We start from the raw sequence: 25,609 nt of genomic DNA, 5'->3' as shown, positions 1-25,609 counted from the left end.
ACTGATACATTCAGATCCACCACCTTCTGGTACAAATCATACGATACCGTTGTCATTGAGAAAAAGTAGAGGATAAACTATATAATACACTGATGAGTGACTTACAGAATAAGGAGTCAAAGAAGATCAAGATGTAGGATTTAAGGTAAACATTAAACAATTTCCTGGGAAAGAAGACAACTGTATAGGAATGGGGGTTGGCCAGATTGAAGTGCTCAGCCAACACACCTCGGTTCACCTGGATTCCTGATGAGCACCAGTGTTATAGATACAAGAATGGCACCGAGAATTAAGATGATTTTAATGGCTGGAAAGGTAATCGTTAATGTGACTGACTTAGGTTTGAAAGCATAGGAGAAAATGTGTAACCTCATAGCACCTATAACTGATGAAGGGTGGGCTAGTACCAGCAAAGGACGCATACGACAGAAATTACCACAAAGGGTTGTTAGGAACTTGCGCCCTGGGGTTATTGGTCCAACCAGTTTGAATTAATGATAAGAGACCAGTTATAGGAGGCTAAAGTAGGTACAGGAGGAGTTTTGACCAGGATGGGAGTAGCTTTGTCTAGATGGATGCTATTGGCATCCTCAGGGAAGTTCCAGATGAATACAAAGCTATGAATCAAATATATTCATGAATGAAACCGGGGATGCAGTAAAGAGGTTCTCTGACCAATTATCCGCCACCCCCCTCATGACCTGGTAAAATAGACTGACTCTCGATATGTTATTGGCAAAGGAGGATGGTGTAGGTAGAATGATTAGGTTCATTGCTGTACGTACATTCCTGATAACACAGCCCATGTTTGGGAAATGGAAAAGTGTTGTAGGAACTGTATTATGGGCTGCTTTCACCGGTATGAGTGTGTTTGTGTTTGTGGGGTTGTTGTTTGGTCCCGTGTGCGAGAGGTCTTATTTCCAGGATTCTGGAGAGATTGATAACGGAGCAGATGGGCAACTGGAATGATGCCTTTGATGGAAGTGACCCCGGAGGACACTGAATCCAGCTATGGGCAATGATCCTTGGTTTACTGTTGAGGAAGCAGAACCTACTTACATATTCTTGTGAGATGTGAAGAGGGGGACTCACAAAATTTGCCTCTTGCAAGTTTTGCCCTTGTTTTCCTATTCATATATATAATTGTCACATCTCTTAGGAGACGTGAAGAGGGGGATTTGTTATAAATATATTTGATAAGCTGGTCTATTGCGCAACACTTATCTGCTGATACAAAAGACACATTCTGTGTTGAACTGATACTAGCTATACACGCACACCCAGAAACAGATTGGCCGAATTAGACCTTACACAGCACTGATAAAACAGGAAATGACCTGATCACAGGGGTCAACGTCCAGTCTAGCAATAATATCTTGTGACTACAGAGATACACAGACAAGGACTCAGCACAAAGTACACACACACACACAAACCCATCCCAGAGGGCTGGGTCAGCGGAACAAAGAACACACTCATGGACCAATGGGGAGTCGATACCGACCCGAGACCAGATCGTCACTCCACTCATCGACCAGTCAGGAGGACGAATCTACAAGACTCAACATACGTCATTACATTACAATCATGTTGTATAAAATAGATGCACACTATGTGTAGGGGCTCGCTTCCGCTAGTTCCATAAGAGCTAAAAGAACGAGTCCGTGCACGTTTTGCCAAATATCTTTGTCTCTTAATAAAGCTGCCTTACGATAATTGAATCCACCCGGTCCAGCGTCTTGACTTGGTCTCCTTCTCAAGTAACTGATCATCAACACTGCTCAGTTTGTGCTCTACTTTTCCAACACCTTAGATGAAGTGGTTTGGATTTGTTTGATTTCAAACTTGCGCTATCTGCGTACCTGTTCTTCAGCTAATTCCATGAAGTTGTCAAAAACATGCCCAGAAACCTATTGATTTCCCCTCAGAAATCACTTAGAAGTGGATACATGCTTTGCTGTTAGTGTACAAAAATGATTTAATTTATCTGGAATGGTTTGCTGTATTCTCCAGTGCACAAACCCATTTACTTCAAGGGAACATTACAGAAACGATTTTACTTAAGATGACCGCACCTTATCCTATCCTATGAAAGTTTGGATAGAGTTCAAGAGTTAAGGTGTACAATCTTAGAACCTAAAAGGGGTTCTTTGGCTGTCACGGAAGGAGAACCCTTTGAAGAACCCTTGTTAGTTCCAGGTAGAACCATTTTGGTTCTGAGTAGAACCGTTTTGGGTTTCATGTAGAATCCTTTCCACAGAAGGTTCTACACGGAACCCAAAATGGTTCTACCTGGAACCAAAAAGGGTTCTCCTACGGGGAGAGCCGAAGAACCCTTTTGGAACCCTTTTTTCTAAGAGCGTAGTGCAAGCTTTAGTGAGTTTAGTGAGAAGATGAACATTTGATTGATAGCTATTTAAAGGTAGACTAAGCGATATGACGTAGATGCTGAAAGTAAACAGCATAGTAGATCAATTTTCCCAACAAATAAGGACGTTACCAAGCTGAAACAGTTTGAAGCGAACCTGTGCATATGTGCATATACTGTGTGTGACTCTGTGAGAGCCAAGTCTTGCATCTCACTCATCTCCGCTCGTGGCAACGTCAGTTCGCTGAGTCTACCTTTAATGAATCATGCAGAGAGACACATAAGTCGACGGTTACATGATAGCTGGTGTTATCAAAGCTAAAAAATAAATGTTCTACAATATTAACCTTAATAACCATTCCTATTACCAACAATTTGTATTGTAGCTGTGTTTTATAATATGCTGTAGGGTTCCAGGAAGTGTACTGTGAGCCATAGACACTTGTTTGCAGACCAGATATAATAATAAATAATTAGGTGGGTGCTTATATTTGTCCTATTTCACACATTTACCTTTGTATTCATACACGTGTGAATTGGAAATGTTTTTTTTGTTGCATATCCCAACTCTCCCTGAGACACCCTTAAAGAGTAGGGTCATGGCCAGGGTCTGCCATTGTCAACAGCGATCCTGGAGCAATTTTTTTTTTTTTTTTTTATTTTTTTTTATTTTACCTTTATTTAACCAGGTAGGCTAGTTGAGAACAAGTTCTCATTTATAACTGTGACCTGGCCAAGATAAAGTAAAGCAGTGCGACAAAAACAACAACATAGAGTTACACATAAACAAACGTACAGTCAATAACACAATAGAAAAATCTATGTACAGTGTGTGCAAATGTGAAGAGTAGAGAGGTAAGGCAATAAATAGGCCATGGAGGCGAAATAATAATTTCTATATATATATATATATATATATAACAATTTAGCATTAACACTGGAGTGATTGATGTGCAAGTAGAGATACTGGGGTGCAAAAGAGTAAGAAGATAAATAACAATATGGGGATGAGGTAGTTGGGTGTGCTATTTACAGATTGGCTGTGTACAGGTACAGGGATCGGTAAGCTGCTCTGACAGCTGATGCCTAAAGTTAGAGAGGGAGATATGTCTCCAGCTTCAGTGATTTTTAGCAATTCGTTCCAGTCATTGGCGGCAGAGAACTGGAAGGAAAGGCGGCCAACGGAAGTGTTGGCTTTGGGGATGACCAGTGAAATATACCTGCTGGAGCGTGTGCTACAGGTGGGTGTTGCTATGGTGATCAGTGAGCTGAGATAAGGCAGGGCTTTACCTAGCAGAGACTTATAGATTACCTGGAGCCAGTGGGTTTGGTGACTAATGTGTAGCGAGTTCCAGCAAACGAGAGCATACAAGTCGCAGTGGTGGGTAGTATATGGGGCTTTGGTGACAAAACGGATGGCACTGTAATAGACTGCATCCAGTTTGCTGGGTAGAGTGTTGGAGGCTATTTTGTAAATGACATCGCCAAAGTCAAGGATCGGTAGGATAGTCAGTTTTATGAGGGTATGTTTGGTAGCATGAGTGAAGGATGCTTCGTTGCGAAGTAGGAACCCGATTCTAGATTCAATTTTGGATCGGAGACGCTTAATGTGAGTCTGGAAGGATCGTTTACAGTCTAACCAGACACCTAGGTATTTGGAATTGTCCACATATTCTACGTCAGAACCGTCCAGAGTAGCGATGCTAGTCTGGCAGGCGGGTGAGGGCAGCAATTGGTTGAAGAGCATGCATTAAGTTTTACTAGCATTTAAAAGCAGTTGGAGGCCACAGAAGGAGTGTTGTATGGCATTGAAGCTCATTTGGAGGTTTGTTAACACAAAGAAGGGCCAGATGTATACATAATGGTGTCATCTGCGTAGAGGTGGATCAGAGAATCACCAGCAGCAAGAGCGACATCATTGATATATACAGAGAAGAGTCGGCCCGAGAATTGAACCCTGTGGTACCCCATAGAGACTGCCAGAGGTCCGGACAACAGGCTCTCCGATTTGACACATTGAACTCTATCTGAGAAGTAGTTGGTGAACCAGGCGAGGCAGTCATTTGAGAAACCAAGGCTGTTGAGTCTGCCGATAAGAATGCTGTGATTGACAGAGTCAAAAGCCTTGGCCAAGTAGATGAAGATGGCTGCACAGTACTGTCTTTTATCGATGGTGGTTATGATATCATTTAGGACCTTGAGCGAACCCATGACCAGCTCAGAAACCAGATTTCAAAGTGGACAAGGTATGGTGGGATTCGAAATGGTCAGTGATCTGTTTGCTAACTTGGCTTTTGAAGATTTTACTTGGCTTTCGAAGATGGATATAGGTCTATAACAGTTTGGATCTAGAGTGTCTCCCTCTTTGAAGAGGGGGATGACCGCGGCAGCTTTCCAATCTTTGGGGACCTTTGGGGATACAAAAGAGAGGTTGAACAAGCATGTAATAGGGGTTGCAACAATTTCAGCGGATAATTTTAGAAAGAGAGAGTCCAGATTGTCTAGCCCAGCTGATTTGTAGGGATCCAGATTTTGTAGCTCTTTCAGAACATCATCTTTCTGGATTTGGGTGAAGGAGAAGCGAGGGGGGCTTGGGCAAGTTGCTGCAGAGGGTGCTGAGCTGTTGGCCGGGGTAGGGGTAGCCAGGTGGAAAGCATGGCCAGCCGTAGAAAAATGCTTATCGAAATGATCGATTATCGTATATTTATCGGTGGTGACAGTGTTTCCTAGCCTCAGTGCAGTGGGCAGCTGGGAGGACGTGCTCTTATTCTCCATGGACTTTACAGTGTCCCAAAACTTTTTGGAATTAGTATTACAGGATGTACATTTCTGTTTGAAAAGCTAGCCTTAGCTTTCCTAACTGACTGTGTATATTGGTTCCTGACTTCCCTGAAAGTTGCATATCGTGGGGGCTATTCGATGCTAATGCAGAATGCCACAGGATGTTTTTGTGTTGGTCAAGGGCAGTCAATTCTGGGGTGAACCAAGGGCTATATCTGTTCTTAGTTATACAATTTTTGAATCAGGCATGCTTATTTAAGATGGTGAGGAATGCACTTTTAAAGAGCAACCAGGCATCCTCAACTGATTGGATGAGGTCAATATCCTTACAGGATACCCGGGCCAGGTCGCTTAGAAAGGCCTGCTCGCTGAAGTGTTTTAGGGAGCGTTTGACAGTGATGAGGGGTGGTCGTTTGACCGCGGACCAATTACGGATGCAGGCAATGAGTCAATGATCGCTGAGATCCTGGTGGAAGACAGCAGAGGTGTATTTAGAGGGCAAGTTGGTCAGGATGATATCTAAGAGGGTGCCCATGGTTATGGATTTAGGGTTGTACCTGGTAGTTTCCTTGATCATTTGTGTGAGATTAAGGGCATCAAGCTTAGATTGTAGGACGGCCGGGGTGTTAAGCATATCCCAGTTTAGGTCACCTAACAGTACGACCTCTGAAGACAGATGGGGGGGGCAATCAATTCACTTTTGGTGTCAAGGGCTGTTACGTGAATTAAGTTATCAATGTTCTTAAACCGAACTTCAATTAAACTACTCAGTCTGCCCCCCCAGAGCGTGTACGATTCTGGTTGAATGAAGCAGACGGAGAACCAGCCTACAATGGTCAGAACCTTTATGAGAGCTCCCAAATTCATACAATGCACACAGCCTTTTATATTAACACACACACACACACACACACACACACACACACACACACACACACACACACACACACACACACACACACACACACACACACACACACACACACACACACAAATAAACTTACATCAGTAGAGAACCACCCCGCTTTAGGCGGCTGTATTTTTCCACAGTACTCAGACCACCTGTCTCCTTATTTTTTGCCAGCCTAGCCGTTTTCGGGCAGTTGTTCCCCTCCCTAACTTAGGGAGGCCCTGTTCCTGTTCCTCTCACAAGGTCGTCTTATCAACTATGCCCTGTTCATTTTGAAATAGTAACAGTGTCTTACTCACACACCGTATTGAAATATAGTTTTTAACCCATTATTATAGCCTTATAATTTTTAATTCATTTCAACAGGTTATATGGTTTCTGAGTGAAATCATTTAGTCAAACCTTTAATCATATAATTTCCATTACAAGGGCACAGCTGGGGGCTGAGGGGGGGGTCTATAACAAGCGGCAATGGTGAGAGACTTGTTTCTGGAAAGGTGGATTTTTAAAAGTAGAAGCTCGAATTGTTTGGGCACAGACCTGGATAGTATGACAGAACTCCGCAGGCTCTCTCTGCAGTAGATTGCAACTCTGCCCCTTTGGCAGTTTTATCTTGTCGGAAAATGTTGTAGTTGGGAATGGAAATTTCCGAATTTTTGGTTGCCTTCCTAAGCCAGGATTCAGACACGGCTAGGACATCAAGGTTGGTGGAGTATGCTAAAGCAGTGAATGAAACAAATTTAGGGAGGAGGCTTCTAATGTTAACATGCATGAAACCAAGGCTATTGCGGTTACAGAAGTCAACAAATGAGAGCGCCTGGGGAATGGGAGTGGTACTGGGGGCTGCAGGGTTAACCTCCACATCCCCAGAGGAACAGAGGAGGAGTAGGATAAGGGAACGGCTAAAGGCTGTAAGAACTGGTCGTCTATTGCGTTCGGAACAGAGAGTAAAAGGAGCAGATTTCTGGGTGTGGAAGAATAGGTTCAAGGCATAATGTAAAGACAAGGGTATGGTAGGATGTGAGTACAGTGGCAGTAAACCTAGGCATTGAGTGATGATGAGACAGGTTTTGTCTCTAGAGGCACCAGTTAAGCCAGGTGAGGTCACCGCATGTGTGGGGGGGTGGAACAAAAGGGCTATCTAAGGCATATTGGGCAGGGCTGGGGGCTCTACAGTGAAATAAGACAATCACTGACCAAAACAGCAATAGACAAGGCATATTGACATTAGGGAGAGGCATGTGTAGCCGAGTGATCATAGGGTCCAAAGAGTAGCAATAGATGAGTCAGGGAGCCGATTCAGTAGTCGCTACTACGCTAGGCGAGCTGGAGGCACGGCGATTCAGACAGTTAGCGGGCCGGGGCTAGCAGATCGGCCTCCGGCGACGTTGCAACAGAAGAGCCTGTTGAAACCACCTCGGACGATTAGGTCGGCAGACCAGTTGTGATGGATCAGCAGGGCTCCATGTCGGCAGTAAAGGGTCCAGGCCAATTGGCAAAAGAGGTATTGTAGCCCAGGAATTGGCTAGTGGACCTCTTTGGCTAGCCGGGAGATAGCCTTGAGCTAGCTCGAGCTAGGCCCATCTGGTGCTTACTTCGGGACAGAGACGTTAGCCAGGAGTAGACACTCAGATTGCAGCTAGCAAGCTGCGATGATCTGGTGTAAAGGTTCAGAGCTTGCGGTAGGAATCCGGAGATGTGTTAGAGAAAAAGCAGTCCGATATGCTCTGGGTTGATATCGCGCTCTGCAGACTGGCAGGTATTGACCATGCTGAGGCTGACTAGTATCCGAGTTAACGGTGAAGACCGCGAGCACTGGCTAACTGACCACTAGCTAGTAGCTAGTTAGGTGGGTAGCTGGGTAGCTTCTGATGCGGGTTCTGGTTCTAAAGTATAAAAAATAGCAGATCCGTACCACATTGGATGAGGGGGGTTGCAGGAGAGTATATTCAGTCCGTAGATGGCAAGTGAGATTAAAATATATATATCCGAGAAAAAACGAGGGAAAAAAACAATATATACACGGGACAGGACGGGACAAGACAAAACACACCTCCAACTGCTACGCCACCAATTAAGGTTAAGTGCTTTGCTCAAGGGCACATCGAAAGATTTTTCAACTTGTCGGCTCTGCGATTTTAACTAGCAACCTTTTGGTTACTGGCCCAATGCTCTAACCGCTAGGCTATATGCCACTCAAAAATAATCTTTGGTATTTTTTTCATTAGTCAAGTTATAGTATTTAAAAAAATCTAATTGTCACTTGCCACATCATCCTGATGATGTGTTTTGCATTATAGGTCATTATCAATAAAATGTCACAATAAGGTCTATTTGCCTTCTGGGGGGCAAGGAGACACCAGCTCAGCTAAAATCATTGACAACTGCATGCCATTTTCAAGGGATTGTTAAATACATGTTAACTAATAAATGTTAACTATATAGGACAGACACTTCAAAACAGACATTTGGATTTAATCCCAATAAGCATGATTAATAAGATGCTTCCTGAACTGACCACGGATACTGTATATCCTGTTGATGCTCTTGTTGAGAAAACTGGTCCAACATGACAGTTAGTCTGTTATACAGCTCTAGTCTTTGCCTGAAAGTCACCTTTCATGTCACTGCTCCATGGAAAGCTGCCCAATGAAGAGCTGCCAGGTATTAAGCATTTTTAATCTCCCTTAATCTCCCCCGAGTTTCAGCCAACCTTCCACTTTCCAGGAGTTAAAACTTCATCATTTGTGATTCACATTTATGATACTTATCTCCCCTTCTTCCTTCACTAAAGTGACATGAAGTGACCTATCTATCCTTCATTAATGCAGCCTCTGCAGCACATAAAAGCAGTGTGAGGGATAGCTGCCACCTACAAGTCAATTCGTTGCAGCATATTTCACAACATACAGTGAGGGAAAAAAGTATTTGATCCCCTGCTGATTTTGTACGTTTGCCCACTGACAAAGAAAGGATCAGTCTATAATTTTAATGGTACGTTTATTTGAACAGTGAGAGACAGAATAACAACAAGAAAAACACATTTCAAAAATGTTATAAATTGATTTGCATTTTAATGAGGGAAATAAGTACTCTCAATCAGAAAGATTTCTGGCTCCCAGGTGTCTTTTGTACAGGTAACAAGCTGAGATTAGGAGAACACTCTTAAAGGGAGTGCTCCTAATCTCAGTTTGTTACCTGTATAAAAGACACCAGTCCACAGAAGCAATCAATCAATCAGATTCCAAACTCTCCACCATGGCCAAGACCAAAGAGCTCTCCAAGGATGTCAGGGACAAGATTGTAGACCTACACGAGACTGGAATGGGCTACAAGACCATCGCCAAGCAGTTTGGTGAGAAGGTGACAACAGTTGGTGCGATTATTCACAAATGGAAGAAACACAAAATAACTGTCAATCTCCCTCGGCCTGGGGCTTCATGCAAGATCTCACCTCGTTGGAGTTGCAATGATCATATGAACGGTGAGGAATCAGCCCAGAACTACACGGGAGGATCTTGTCAATGATCTCAAGGCAGCTGGGACCATAGTCACCAAGAAAACAATTGGTAACACTACGCCGTGAAGGACTGAAATCCTGCAGCGCCCGCAGGGTCCCCCTGCTCAAGAAAGCACATATACATGCCCGTCTGAAGTTTGCCAATGAACATCTGAATGATTTAGAGGACAACTGGTGAAAGTGTTGTGGTCAGATGAGACCAAAATGGAGCTCTTTGGCATCAACTCAACTCGCCGTGTTTGGAGGAGGAGGAATGCTGCCTATGACCCCAAGAACACCATCCCCGCCGTCAAACATGGAGGTGGAAACATTATGCTTTGGGGGTGTTTTTCTGATAAGGGGACAGGACAACTTCACCGCATCAAAGGGATGATGGATGGGGCCATGTACCGTCAAATCTTGGGTGAGAACCTCCTTCCCTCAGCCAGGGCATTGAAAATGGGTCGTGGATGGGTATTCCAGCATGACAATGACCCAAAACACACGGCCAAGACAACAAAGGAGTGGCTCAAGAAGAAGCACATTAAGGTCCTGGAGTGGCCTAGCCAGTCTCCAGACCTTAATCCCATAGAAAATCTGTGGAGGGAGCTGAAGGTTTGAGTTGCCAAACGTCAGCCTCGAAACCTTAATGACTTGGAGAAGATCTGCAAAGAGGAGTGGGACAAAATCCCTCTTGAGATGTGTGCGAACCTGGTGGCCAACTACAAGAAACGTCTGACCTCTGTGATTGCCAACAAGGGTTTTACCACCAAGTACTAAGTCATGTTTTGCAGAGGGGTCAAATACTTATTTCCCTCATTAAAATGCAAATCATTTTATAACATTTTTTGACATGCGTTTTTCTGGATTTTTTTGTTGTTATTTTGTCTCTCACTGTTCAAATAAACCTACCATTACAATTATAGACTGATCATTTCTTTGTCAGTGGGCAAACGTACAAAATCAGCAGGGGATCAAATACTTTTTTCCCCTCACTGTATTTCATTTTGCAGCAGGATACTTGTACTATTACTGAAATAAAAACTGTCAGAATGAATACAACCAGTTTTCCCTATAGGTATTGTGCAATCTCAATCTCAGCTCATGCATTTCAAAGAATCTTATTTGAGAGGATGACTATTGAAAAACATTGTATTAGTCAAGAGTGGGCCTCTGTCTTGTCATGCCAGATATCCTCCCCTCGTCACTTGGCTGGTTCACCGGGAAAATATATATTTTAAAGAGCTGAGTCATACCCACAAACTTTTTCTGAGCGCTGTAGACTTGAATTGACTACTTTTATGGCTTATTGTAACTTGCCAAACAGAATAAAATAAGGATGGCAAATCAAATTGTATTAGTCACATGCGCCGAATACAATAGTGAACAATGAAATGCTTACTTAATTAACCAACAATGAAGTTTCAAAAAAATATGGATAAGAATAAGAGATAAAAGTAACAAGTAATTAAAGAGCAGCAGTAAAATAACAATAGTGAGACTATATACAGGGGGGTACCGATACAGAGTCAATGTGCGGCGGCACCGGTTAGTTGAGGTAGTATGTACATGTAGGTAGAGTTATTAAAGTGACCATGCATTGATGACAACAGAGAGTAGCAGTGGTGTAAAGAGGGGATGGGGGGGGCACTGCAAATAGTCAGGGTAGCCATTTGACTAGATGTTCAGGAGTCTTATGGCTTGGGGGTAGAAGCTGTTTAGAAGCCTCTTGGACCTAGACTTGGCACTCCGGTACCACTTGCTGTGCGGTAGCAGAGAGAACAATCTATGACTAGGGTGGCTGTAGTCTTTGACAATTTTTAGGGCCTTCCTCTAGAGGTCCTGGATGGCAGGAAGCTTGGCCCCAGTGATGTACTGGGCCGTTCGCACTACCCTCTGTAGTTCCTTGCTGTCGGAGGCCAAGCAGTTGCCATACCAGGCAGTGATGCAACCAGTCATGATGCTCTCAATGGTGCAGCTGTAGAACCTTTTGAGGATCTGAGGACCCATGCCAAATCTTTTCAGTCTCCTGAGGGGGAATAGGTTTTGTCATGCCCTCTTCACAACTGTCTTGGACCATGTTAGTTTGTTGGTGATGTGGACACCAAGGAACAAAGCTCTCAACCTGCTCCACTGCAGCCCCGTCGATGAGAATGGGGGCGTGCTCGGTCCTCTTTTTTCTGTAGTCCACAATCATCTCCTTGATGATTTCTACGTTAAATGCTGCAAGTTACACATACTTTTCTCTCTCTCTCTCTCTCTCTCACACTTTCTCTTTCTCTCCATCTCCCTCTGCCATGCCCAAGTTTATAAGCTGAATGTGTCTCACTGGAGAAAGCATCAGAGTGAGTAAAACAGCACCCCTCTGTCTCAGTATGTGTAGCCCATCTATCTGATGCTGTCTGGTCAAAAATAGTATGACATTGTTGCCACCAGTAGCATTGAATTCAATAGCAAATAAAATAAAACTGTTTTTGTCACATGCGCCAAATACAACAGGTGTAACATGTAGACTTTACTGTAAAATACTTACTTCTGAGCCCTTTCTCAACAATGCATTGTTAGAAAGTATGAAAAATTGCATTTTTTTTAAAGGAAACAGTAACGCAATAAAATAACAATAACAAGATAATAATAATAATAATAATGGCTGTAATGGAGCGAATGGAAGGACATCAAACATTTGATACCATTCCACTAATTCCGCTCGAGCCATTACCACCAGCCCATCCTCCTCAATGAAGGTGCCACCAACCTCCTGTGATGTAGATAGGGGTAAAAGCAAGGCAAGCATTTGGCCTCCCTTGATATTTCAAAAAATTAAAGAATAACCAATCTTAATAAGCTAAACTGAGTGAGCTCAGAAAGGAAGAGAGAAGAGAGGCCGCAACTCGGCAGAAAATCTGTCTCCCTCCAGCAGGTGGCGTGTTTTTCATTGTTTCACCCACCAAGCAAGGAGTTTTTGTATGGAGGTCAATAAGACAGTGTCGAATTTGGTCAATAATTTTTTTTAAGGCTTATTTGCCCTGTGGGGTTTATTTGTAATGCTTAAGTTGTTACGAGTGTACTGATATAAGTAGGACACGTGAAATGGCATCCTGACAACTTTGAGGCTAGTGAGGCTAGTAGCATACCATCTCTCTCCATTTAATACAGGCGGTTGACATCAACAACCATCATCAAATATGAAAAAATAATACAATAATGAGATGTGAACCGCTTTGTGAACAACGACTCCCAATTGTTAGGGCAGAGAGCCATGTATCGCCTATCCATAATCTTTGGTGAGCTGAACTGTGAATGGTCCTCACGCACCAAAACAAAAATGTCATGGGAAGCCAGTTTGGATTTGGCTTCACACCAATCACATCAAACGCAAAATGTCATTGACAGAAAAAAACGTGAATTGTTGCGTCTCGTTGTGTTGTTGTCCTCTGTTGGCTAGCTAGCGAAAATCATCCCTTTCCTAAATTAGCCATGGATGGAGATATGGATCTGGACTTGGTGTACCGGCCAATGATTATAACAACGATTTTGATCCAACCATAAGAGAGAGAGAGTATGGAAGTTCAATATGTAGCTAGATGTAGTAAAATAACAATAACTAACTAGCTAGCTGGCTCAAAGTTGCCCATGAAAGTCTACAATAACAAAAACACAAAGCTTGTAGGCTACTGTATGACATAGAGTCATAGACCGTTTTGGCAACATGAAAGAGAGGAGGATGGTATTGGCATTTCTCTTTAAGTAGGGTGAGTCAACATGTTTTTTCTACTTTGAGTCATGGCTGAACAAGGACATGGATAATATACATCTATCTGGTTCTTCTATTCATCGGCTATTCATCGGCAGGACAGAACAGAGAACAGTGGGAGGGGTGTGTCTCTCTTTTGTACCAACAGCTGGTGCGCAATCTCTAATATTAAGGAAGTCTCAGGGTTCTGCTCGCCTGAGTTAGAATACCTCATGATAAGCTGTTGACCATAGTATTTACCAAGAGAGTTTTCATTTGTATTTTTCGTAACTGTCTATTTAAAAAAAGATGCTGGCACTAAGACAGCACTCAACGAGCCGTATAGTTCCATACGCAAACAAGAAAATGCTCATCCAAGAGGTGGCGGTCTTGGACGCCAGTGATTTTAATGCAGGAAAACTGACATTTATTTGACCTAATTTCTACCAGCATGTCACCTGAGCAACTAGAGGGGAAAAAAACTCTAGATCACCTTTACTCCACACGAGAGACCCATACAAAAGTTCTCCCTTACCCTCCATTTGGCAAATCTGACCATAACTCTATCCATAACTTAACCTGTTTAGGATAGGGGGCAGTATTTTCACGGCCGGATAAAAAACGTACCCGATTTAATCTGGTTATTACTCCTGCCCAGAAACTAGAATATGCATATAATTGTTTGAATTGGATAGAAAACACCCTAAAGTTTCTAAAACTGTTTGAATGGTGTCTGAGTATAACAGAACTCATATGGCAGGCCAAAACCTGAGAAGATTCCATACAGGAAGTGCCCTGTCTGACCATTTCTTGTCCTTCTATAGCCTCTTTATCGAAAATAGAGGATCTCTGCTGTAACGGGACATTTTCTAAGGCTCCCACAGGCTCTTAGAAGGCGCCAGAACGGGGAATGATGACTCTGCAGTCCCTGGGCGAAAAACAGTAGGGGTTTTGGAAAGTGGTCATTCTGAGAACAATGACACGGGTGCGCGCGTGCATGTGAAGACTCCATTTTCTATTTTCAGTGTTTGAACGAAAACAAGGTCTCCCGGTCTGAATATTATCGCTATTTTACGAGAAAAATCGCATAAAAATTGATTTTAAACAGCGTTTGACATGCTTCGAAGTACGGTAATGGAATATTTAGAATTTTTTTGTCACGATACACGCCGGCGCGTCACCCTTCGGATAGTGTCTTGAACGCAAGAACAAAACGCAGCTATTTGGATATAACTATGGATTATTTGGAACAAAAACAACATTGGGTGTTGAAGTAGAAGTCCTGGGAGTGCATTCTGACGAAGAACAGCAAAGGTAATCCAATTTTTCTTATAGTAAATCTGAGTTTGGTGAGTGCCAAACTTGGTGGGTGTCAAAATAGCTAGCCATGATGGCTGGGCTATCTACTCAGAATATTGCAAAATGTGCTTTCACCGAAAAGCTATTTTAAAATCGGACCCCGCGATTGTATAAAGGAGTTCTGTATCTATAATTCTTAAAATAATTGTTATGTTTTTTGTGAACGTTTATCGTGAGTAATTTAGTAAATTCACCGGAAGTTTTCGGTGGGAATGCTAGTTCGGAACGTCATATGCTAATGTCAAAAGCCGTTTTTTGACATAAATATGAACTTGATTGAACAAAACATGCATGTATTGTATAACATAATGTCCTAGGAGTGTCATCTGATGAAGATCATCAAAGGTTAGTGCTGCATTTAGCTGTGGTTTTGGTTTTTGTGACATTATATGCTAGCTTGAAAAATGGGTGTGTGATTATTTCTGGCTGGGTACTCTCCTGACATAATCTAATGTTTTGCTTTCGTTGTAAAGCCTTTTTGAAATCGGACAATGTGGTTAGATAAAGGAGAGTCTTGTCTTTAAAATGGTGTAAAATAATCATGTATTTGAAAAATTGAAGTTTTGGGATTTCTGAGGTGTTTGTAATTCGCGCCACGCTCTATCATTGGATATTGGCGAGGCGTTCCGCTAGCGGCACATCTAGATGTAAGAGGTTAATCCGATGGCATTGAGGAGTACCACATCAGTCACAGGCTTCATTAATAAGTGCATCGACGATGTCATCCCCACAGTGATTGTACGTGCATCTCCCAACCAGAAGCCATAGATTACAGGCAACATCCACACTGAGCTAAAGGCTAGAGCTGCCGCTTTCAAGGAGCGGGACACAAATCTGGAAATTTATAAGAAATCCTGCTTCGCCCTCCGACGAACCATCAAACAATCAAAGTGTCAATACAGGACTAAAATCGAATTCTACTACACTGGCTCTGATGCTCATCAGATGTGGCAGGGCTTGCAAACTCTCACAGATTACAAAGGGAAACCTGCCCAGACGAGCTAAATATCCTCTATGCTTGCCTCGAGGCAAGGAACACTGAACCATGCATGAGAGCACCAGCTGTTCCGGGCGACTGTATGATTACGCTCTCCGTAACTGATGTGAGTAAGACCCTTAAACAGGTTAACATTCACAAGGCCGCATGGTCAGATGGATTACCAGGACGCGTACTCAGATTATGTGCTGACCAGCTAGTGATTGTCTTCCCTGGCATTTTCAAGCTCTAACCGACCCAGTCTGCAATACCTACGTTTCAAGCAGACCACAATAGTCCCTGTGCCCAAGAATGCCAAGGTAACCTGTCTTAATGACTACCGCCACGTAGCACTCACATCTGTACTCATGAAATGCTTTCATGGCTCACATCAATACCATTAACCCAGAAACCCTGGACCCACTACAATTTGCATCCCATCCCAACAGATCTACAGATGACGCAATCTCTATTGCACTCCACACTTCCATTTCCCACCTGGACACAAGAAACACCAATATGAGAATGCTGTTCATTGACTACAGCTCAGCATTCACCACCATAGAACCCTTCAAGTGCACCACCAAGCTAAGAAACCTGGGACTGAACACCCCCAGGTGGTGTGGATAGGCAACAATACATCCGCCACGCTGAACCTCAACACGGGGATCCCTCAGGAGTGCAGGCTCAGTCCCTTCCTGTACTCCCTGTTCAACCAAGACTGCGTGGCCGCTCACGACTCCTACACCATCATTAAGTTTACAGACGACACGGTGGTGGTAGGCCTGATAAACAACAACAATGAGACAGCCTATAGGGAGGAGGTCAGAGACTTGGTAGGGTGGTGCCAGGACAACAACCTCTCCCTCAACATGGGCAAGACAATAGGAGCTTATCGTGAACTACAGGAAACAGAGGGCCAAACAAGCTCCCATTAACACCGACAGGGCTGTAGTTGAGTGGGTCGTGATCTTCAAGTTCCTCAGTGCCCACATCACTAAGGACCTATCAACAAACACAATTGTGACAAGGGCACGACAACACCTCTTCCCCTTCTGGAGGCTGAAAACATTTGGCATGGGCCCTCAGATCCTCAAAACGTTCTACAGCTGCACCATTCAGAGCATCTTGACTGGCTGCATCACCGCTTGGTATGGCAACTGCTCTGCATCCGACCACAAGGCACTACATAGGGTAGTGCGTACAGCCCAGTAGATCACTGGGGCCGAACACCTTGCCATCCAGGACCTCTATACCAGTCGGCGTCAGAGGAAGGCCCAAATAATTCTCAAAGTCTCCAGCCACGGAAGTCATGGACTGTTCTCTCTGCTACCGCACTACAAGTGGTAATGGAGTGCCAAGTCTCAGACCAGAAAGCTCCTGAACAGCTTCTACCCCCAAGCCATAAGGCTGCTGAACTGTTAATCAAATAGCTGCCTGGACTATTTACATTGACCCCCTTTATTTTTTATTTCATTATCATATTTTTTTTCACTGACTCTCTTGCAATTGCTCTATGCACACTCACTTGACTCTACCCACACACTCACACATACTACACTAGCTCACACACACAAAACACACACACACACGCATGCATATTGACACCACACACACACTCACACATAGACACACTTTCACACTCTTCAGATGCTGCTGCTGTTTACAATATATCCTGATTGCCTAGTCACTATGATCCTACCTACATGTACATACTGTATTACCTCAACTACCTCATTCCCCTGCACATTGGCTTGGTACTGACTCCTTGTATATAGCCTCGTTATTGTTTTTATTGTGTTGCTATTTCCAAATATTTGTCTTACTTTTAACTCTGCATAGTTGGGAAAGGGCTCGTAAGTAAATATTTCACTGTAAAGTCTATACCTGTTGTATTCGGCACATAAGACCAATGAAATTTGATTTGATTCGAATTATCACAACACAGGTTGTAAAATGGCTTTTTTTCCTGGCTTGGTTTCCCATTGATTTTACTCACGCACCGCTTCTGATCCATTCCATATAATATTTATTCCTTTTTGGCTGAATGTAGTAGGTCTGCAATTATGTAAATTAAGCTAAGAAAGCCATAGAGAAAAAATGAATTAATGGAACAAGTAAAACAAGGCTTGGTTTCAGTCACACAGCAGCCTGTGTCTTGCACTACAATGCTGATCCTGCCTTACTCTGTCTTTCTCTCCCTTCTCTGCTCCTATGGTTTGGAATAGATTTATTCTGTACAGGCTGCCTCTGTCATTTAGTATTGTGGAGTAACTACAATGATATTGATCCATACTCAGTTTTCTCCTATCACAGACATTAAACTCTGTAACTTTTTTTAAATCACCATTGGCCTCATGGTGAAATCCCTGAGTGGTTTGCTTCCTCTCCGGAAACTCAGTTCAGAAAGACGCCTGAATCTTTGTAGTGACTAGGTGTATTCATATTAATAAGTCACATTTATTTGTAAAGCCCTTTTTACATCAACAGATGTCACAAAGTGCTTATACAGACCCCAGCCTAATATCCCAAAGAGCATGCAATGCAGATGTAGAAGCATGGTGGCTAGGAAAAACTCCCTAGAAAGGCAAGAACCTAGGAAGAAACCTAGAGAGGAACCAAGCTCTGAGGGGTGGCCAGTCCTCTTCTGGCTGTCCTCGGTGGAGAGTACATGGCCATTAAGGCAAGATCATTCTTCAAGATGTTCAATCATTCATAGATGACCATCAGGGTCTATTTAATAATCACAGTGGTTGTAGAGAGGGTGCAACAGGTCAGCACCTCAGGAGTAAATGTCAGTTGGTTTTTCATAGCAGAGCATTCAGAGGTCGAGACAGCAGGTTCAGTAGAGAGAGAGAGAGAGAGAGAGAGAGAGAGATAGAGAGAGAAACAGTAGGTGAACAGCTCAGGGTTACATAGCCGCAGGCAGAACCGCAGAAACTGGATCAGCAGCACTATCAGGTGGACTGGGGACGGGGACAGCCAAGAGTCGTCAGGCCAGGTAGTCCTGAGGCATGGTCCTAGGGCTCAGGTCCTCCGGGAGGGGAAAGAGAGAGCAAGAGATATGGGAGAATTAGAGGGAGCATACTTAAGATCACACAGGACACCAGATAAGACAGGATATTTACATCAGATAGGACAGACTGACCCTGGTTCCCTGGCACATAGACTATTATTGCAGCATAGATACTGGAGACTGAGACAGGGAGGGCCCCGTCCGACGATACCCCCGGACAGGGCCAATCAGGCAGGATATAACCCCACCCACTTTGCCAAAGCACAGCTCCCTCACCACCAACAGATCACATCCACAATGAAATGAATAACTTCACCATGCTCAAAGGGATATTCAATGTCTGCTTTTTTTACCCATCTACCCATAGGTGCAGTTCTTTACAAAGCATTGGAAAACCTCCCTGGTCTCTGTGGTTGAATCTATGCTGGAAATTCACTGCTCGACTGAGGGTCCTTACAGAATATTGTTTGTGTGGGGTACAGAGCTGGGGTAGTCATTCAAAAATCATAATAACCACTGTTATTGCACAAAGAGTCCATGCAACTTATTATGTGACTTGTTTTGCAAATACTTGTGAATTTATTTAGGCTTGCCATGACAAAGGGGTTGAATACTTATTGACTCTAGACATTTCAGCTTTTCATTTTTTATTAATTTGTAAAAATGACTAAAACATTGTTCCACTTTGACATTATGGGGTATTGTATGTAGGTCAAAATCAGGCTATAACACAATAAAATGTGAAAAAAGCAACTGTAACTGGGAAGATGTTCTCTGGCTCTTAAATACGCAGAGCTATTCAAAGTCTTGTTGGACATAATTGTGATGGATGTGCAAGTGGGGTGGGCCTGGGTGGCAGTGGAGGTGATTGTGTGTGTTTGTGCGTGTGTGTGTGGGATGTAGGGGTGCCCACAGAGACCCTCAGCCAGCAAGTTATTACTCTGAGCTGACAGACATCTAGATTGTCAGAGTGCTCTCTAGAGCTGACAACCAGGCTAGGACCTGTACAGACAGAAAATAAAGAAATCCTCCTCTTGCTAGACACATTCTGAAAGCCTCTGTATGGAGGCAAGAGATACAATAAATAGTGTCTAATATCAGCATGCCATAGCTGAAAAGTGGAAGGCTTTCCACCAACATTAATTATATTTGCCATATCAACTACCACAGTTCACCACAACCAACACAAGGACAAGCAAACAAAGTCAGGTCAATAACCACCAATGAAAATACTTATTTTGCCAGGAACTCATTTTAGGACTACTGTTAAAAGGTCAGCCCTTTGTCAGTAGTTTCTGCAACCCTGAAATAAATTCAGCAAAAAAAGAAATGTCCCTTTTTCAGGACCCTGTTTTTCAAAGATAATTCGTAAAAATGCAAATAACTTCACAGATCTTCATTGTAAAGGGTTTTAACACTGTTTCCCATACTTGTTCAATGAACCATAAACTATAAATGAACATGCACCTGTGGAACGGTCGTTAAGACACTAAAAGCTTACAGACGGTTGGCAATTAAGGTCACAGTTATGAAAACTTAGGACACTAAAGAGGCCTTTCTACTGACTCTGAAAAACACCAAAAGAAAGATGCTCAGGGTCCCTGCTCATCTGCGTGAACGTGCCTTAGGCATGCTGCAAGGAGGCATGAGGACTGCAGATGTGGCCAGGGCAATAAATTCCAATGTCCGTACTGTGAGACGCCTAAGACAGCGCTACAGGGAAACAGGACGGACAACTGATTGTCCTCGCAGTGTCAGACCACGTGTAACAACACCTGCACAGGATTGGTACATCCGAACATCACACCTGCGGGACAGGTACAGGATGGCAACAACAACTGCCTGAGTTACACCAGGAATGCACAATCCCTCCATCAGTGCTCAGACTGTCTGCAATAGGCTGAGAGAGGCTGGACTGAGGGCTTGTAGGCCTATTGAAAGGCAGGTCCTCACCAGACATAAATGGCAACGACGTCGCCTATGGGCACAACCCCACCGTCGCTGGACCAGACAGGACTGGCAAAAAGTGCACTGACGAGTCGCGGTTTTGTCTCACCAGGGGTGATGGTCAGATTCGCGTTTATCGTCGAAGGAATGAGCGTTACACCGAGGCCTGTACTCTGGAGTGGGATCGATTTGGAGGTGGAGGGTCCGTCATGGTCTGGGGTGGTGTGTCACAGCATCAACAGACTGAGCTTGTTGTCATTGCAGGCAATCTCAACGCTGTGCGTTAAAAGGGAAGACATCCTCCTCCCTCATGTGGTAGCCTTCCTGCAGGCTCATCCTGACATGACCCTCCAGCATGACAATGCCACCAGCCATACTGCTCTATTTGTGCGTGATTTCCTGCAAGACAGGAATGTCAGTGTTCTGCCATGGCCAGCAAAGAGCCCGGATCTCAATCCCATTGAGCACGTCTGGGACCTGTTGGATCGGAGGGTGAGGGCTAGGGCCATTTCCCCCAGAAATGTCCGGGAACTTGCAGGTGCCTTGGTGGAAGAGTGGGGTAACATCTCAAAGCAAGAACTGGCAAATATGCTGCAGTCCATGAGGAGGAGATGCACTGCAGTACTTAATGCAGCTGGCTGCCACACCAGATACTGACTTTTACTTTTGATTTTGACCCCCCTTTGTTCAGGGACACATTATTCCATTTCTGTTAGTCACATGTCTGTGGAACTTGTTCAGTTTATGTCTTAGTTGTTGAATCTTGTTATGTTAGGTTTGCTGAAAATAAACGCAGTTGACAGTGAGAGGACGTACATTTTTTTGCTGAGTTTATATATTTTATGAGATTCTTCAAAGTAGCCACCCTTTGCCTTGATGACAGCTTTGCACGCTTTGGCATTCTCTCAACCAGCTTCATGAGGTAGTCACCTGGAATGCATTTCAATTAACAGGTGTGCCTTGTCAAAAGTTCATTTGTGGAATGTATTTCCTTCTTAATGCGTTTGAGCCAATCAGTTGTGTTGTGACAAGGTAGGGGTGGTATACAGAGTCCTATTTGGTAAAAGACCAAGGCCATATCATGGCAAGAACAGCTCAAATAAGCAAAGTGAAACGACAGTCCATCATTACTTTAAGACGTGAAGGTCCGTTAATGTGGAAAATGTCGAGAACTTTTAAAGTTTCTTCAAGTGTCGTCTCCAAAACCATCAAGCGCTATGATGAAACTGGCTCTCATGAGTACCACCACAGGAAAGGAAGACCCAGAGTTACCTCTGATGAGGAGAAGTTCATTAGAGTTACCAGCATCAGAAATTGCAGCCCAAATAAATGCTTCATAAGGTTCAAGTAACAGACACATCTCAATATCAACAGTTCAGAGGAGTCGTGGTTGAATTGCAGCAAAGAAACCACTACTAAAGGATACCAATAATAAGAAGAGACTTTCTTGGGCCAAGAAACACAAGTAATTGACATTAGACCGGTGGAAATCTGTCCTTTGGTCTGATGAGTCCAAATATTCGATTTTTTGTCCCAACTGCCGTGTCTTTATGAGACGCAGAGTAGGTGAATTAATGATCTCCGAAGGTGCGCTTCCCACCGTGAAGCATGGAGGAGGAGGTGTGGGTGTGGGGGTGCTTTGCTGGTGACAATGTCTGATTTATTTAGAATTCAAGGCACACTTAACCAGCATGGCTACCACAGTATTCTGCAGCGATACGCCATCCTGTCTGTTTTGCACTTAGTGTGACTATCATTTGTTTTTCAACAGGACAATAACCCAACACAACTCCAGGCTGTGTAAGGGCTATTTGACCAAGAAGGAGAGTGATGGCATGCTGCATCAGACGATCTGGCTTCCACAATTACCCAACCTCAACCCAGTTGAGATGGTTTGGGATGATTTAGACTGCAGAGTGAAGGAAAAGCAACTAACAAGTGCTCAGCAGATGTGGGAACTCTATTGAGACTGTTGAAAAAGCATTCCAGGTGAAGCTGGTTGAGAGAATGCCAATAGTGTGCAACGCTGTCATCAAGGCAAAGGGTGGCTACTTTGAAGAATCTAAAATATTACATATATTTCCCTGTTCCTGATGGTTCCGTTTTACCACTGTTGTTTTCACTAAATATTCTACTTCTTGGTGATGTCATTCGGAAACACAATGTCAACTTTCACTGCTATGCAGATTACACACAGCTGTACATTTAGATTAAACATGGTGAAGCCCCAAAATTGCCTACCTTGGTAGCCTGTGTTTCAGACATAAGGAAGTAGAACTCGGATAAAACAGAGATGCTAGTTTTAGGTCCCAAGAAACTAAGAGCTCTGCTTTTGGATCTGACAATTAATCTTGATGGTTGTACAGTACAGTCGTCTCAAATAAAACTGTGAAGGACGTCTGTGTTACTCTGGAACCCTGATCTCTCTTTGACTAACATTATATTTCAAGGACAGCTATATTTCAAGGAAAGCTTTTTTTCCATCTTCGTAACATTGCAAAACCATAAACTGTTTGTCCAAAAATGATGCAGAAAAGAAAATCCATGCTTTTGTCCCTTCTAGATTAGACTACTGCAATGCTCTGCTATCCGGTTAAAGCACTAAATAATCTTAGAATCTTGACTAGAACCCCAAAATGTGATCATATTACTCCAGTGCTAGCCTCTCTACACTGGCTTCCTGTTAAGGCTAGGGCTGATTTCAAGGTTTTACTGCTGATCTACAAAGCATTACATGGGCTTGCACCTACCTATCTCTCCGATTTGGTCCTCCTGTACATACCTACACATACACTACGGTCACAAGACGCAGGTCTCCTTATTGTCGTTTGAATTTCTAAGCAAACAGCTGGAGGCAGCGCTTTCTACTGTAGAGCTCAATTTTTATGGAATGGTCTGCCTATCCATGTGAGAGGCGCAGACTCTGTCTCGACCTTTAAGTCTTTACTGAACTCATCTAATTCAGTAGGTCCTATGATTGATCTTCACCTACGCCCAGGGATGCGAAGGTGAACGGCAAGTCACTGGAGAGACGAACCGCCATTGCTGTCTCTGCCTGTGCTCTTCCATGCTGTCCTAGTGCTCCTCCAGGGGTGCATCACTTGAGTGGGTTGAGTCACTGACATTAACTTCCTGTCTGGTTTTGCGGTCTCTCGGGCTTGTGCAGTGGAGGAGATCTTCATGGGCTATACTCAGTGTCATGATGTTGCCCTGTTGGTGAGATTTATGACCTCCATAAATACCTTTCCCCCTTTCCTCTCTCTACTCTACAGATGTGACTCTTGGAAAGCCCTTTGTTAACATAGAGAGAGTCTGTTAACATCAAAAGGGTGGTGAACAGAACCATATTTTGGTAATCCAACCAGTTGAAATTATGCGTTGGTACTTAAAGAATATGATGTCAGATCAGTTGTCATCTGAGACATTATTACTGATGATAGGATGACATAAACAGTATCTTGGAAAGTCTAAACATTCTAGTTATCAGATTCACATGGAATTGTTGTGCAATTTAAATGTTTAAATATGAAACTATTTGTGAAAAGATTAAATGTAATTTTAGCTTCTAAATGAGAGAATTGTTTCCATAAGGTAAATTCTGGTCACTCCGTGGCCCCGCCCAAGTGAACAGACCTTGGTTGTAAACTATGAAACACGCCCATCTCTCCCCACTACATAAGCCCCTGTTAACGAAATTAACATTGGTGTTCCCAAGGATGTGAGGACGACTGTCCATATGTAAAAAGGGCTAATATCAAACTACAGGACTAAGCCAACTTCAGCGTGAGCTTAAAGTATGGCAACTTGGTATGAACTTTGAACTCTTATTCACTAAAGAAGGGATACCTCCTAGCCGTTGAGTGAGCAACAGCAGCTGTAAACGTGGGCTAGGAAAGGACGGACAAAGTATCTCTTCTACCAAACACACGATGCTACTACAACGCATTCGTTCTACCAGACATTCTTCTGAGGACAAGAAGATCTCTGTTGGGCAAAACGGCCTTCCATCTACGACCAACCTATTGAAGCACCGCTCAGAGTAAATATTTCTTGCATTTTCCTTTTCCAAATGGGCGGTTATTTAGAATTCATAAGATTCTGTATTTATGATAGCATAGCTTTACAAGGTCTGATCAGAGACCAAATTCCTTTGTTCCTCAGTCTTCCCACGCTTTCATTCAAAACCCAACCCCCTTTCTTTGTGTAACCAGCCGCCATATCTGTTCCGTCCGCTAGGGAAGTTTTCTTTTATGACATAGTGAGTAATCAATGTATGACCCATCTTTTGTATGTGTAATTCTGTGTGATTGTTTAGGTATTTAGTAAATAAATAATTAAACCAAATTTTGTATTGCTGATTCAACTTGTTAGCCAGGGTTCGTGATAACCAATAATTCTACGACTTCAGATGAGACTGAATAAGGTGACGATTAAGAATTGACCGCTATTGATGTAAAAGATGACCAGGTCTTTAAGAGTTTATTCGGAAGATAACAGCTCTATAAACATTCTATCGTGGTGCCCCGACATTCTAGTGAATTACATTTACATGATTAGTTCAATCAGGTAATATTAATTACAGAGAAATGATTTTATAGAATAGCATGTCATATCACTTAATCCGGCATAGCAAAGACACGACAACAGCCTTGTCTCAGGATAGTAAATTGGTGGTCTGTTGATATCCCTCTAGTGGTGTGGAGGCTGTGCAGTGGCAAAGTGGGTGGGGTTATATCCTGCCTGGTTGGCCCTGTCCAGGGGTATCGTCGGACGGGTCCACAGTCTAATCCCACAGTCTAATCCCCCTGTCTAATCCTCCAGTATCTGGAATAGGGTCAGTGTGTTATATCTGGTGTAATTCTCCAGTCTTATCTGGTGTCCTGTGTGAATTTAAGTATGCTCCCTCTAATTCTCTCTCTCTCTCCCCCCCTCCCGGAGGAAATGAGCCCTAGGACCATGCCTCAGGACTACCTGGCCTGTTGACTCCTGGCTGTCCCCAGTCCACCTGGTTGTGCTGCTG

Source organism: Salmo trutta, chromosome 27, assembly GCF_901001165.1.
Source record: "Salmo trutta chromosome 27, fSalTru1.1, whole genome shotgun sequence".
NCBI lineage: Eukaryota > Metazoa > Chordata > Actinopteri > Salmoniformes > Salmonidae > Salmo > Salmo trutta.
This window is presented reverse-complemented; position numbering follows the sequence as displayed.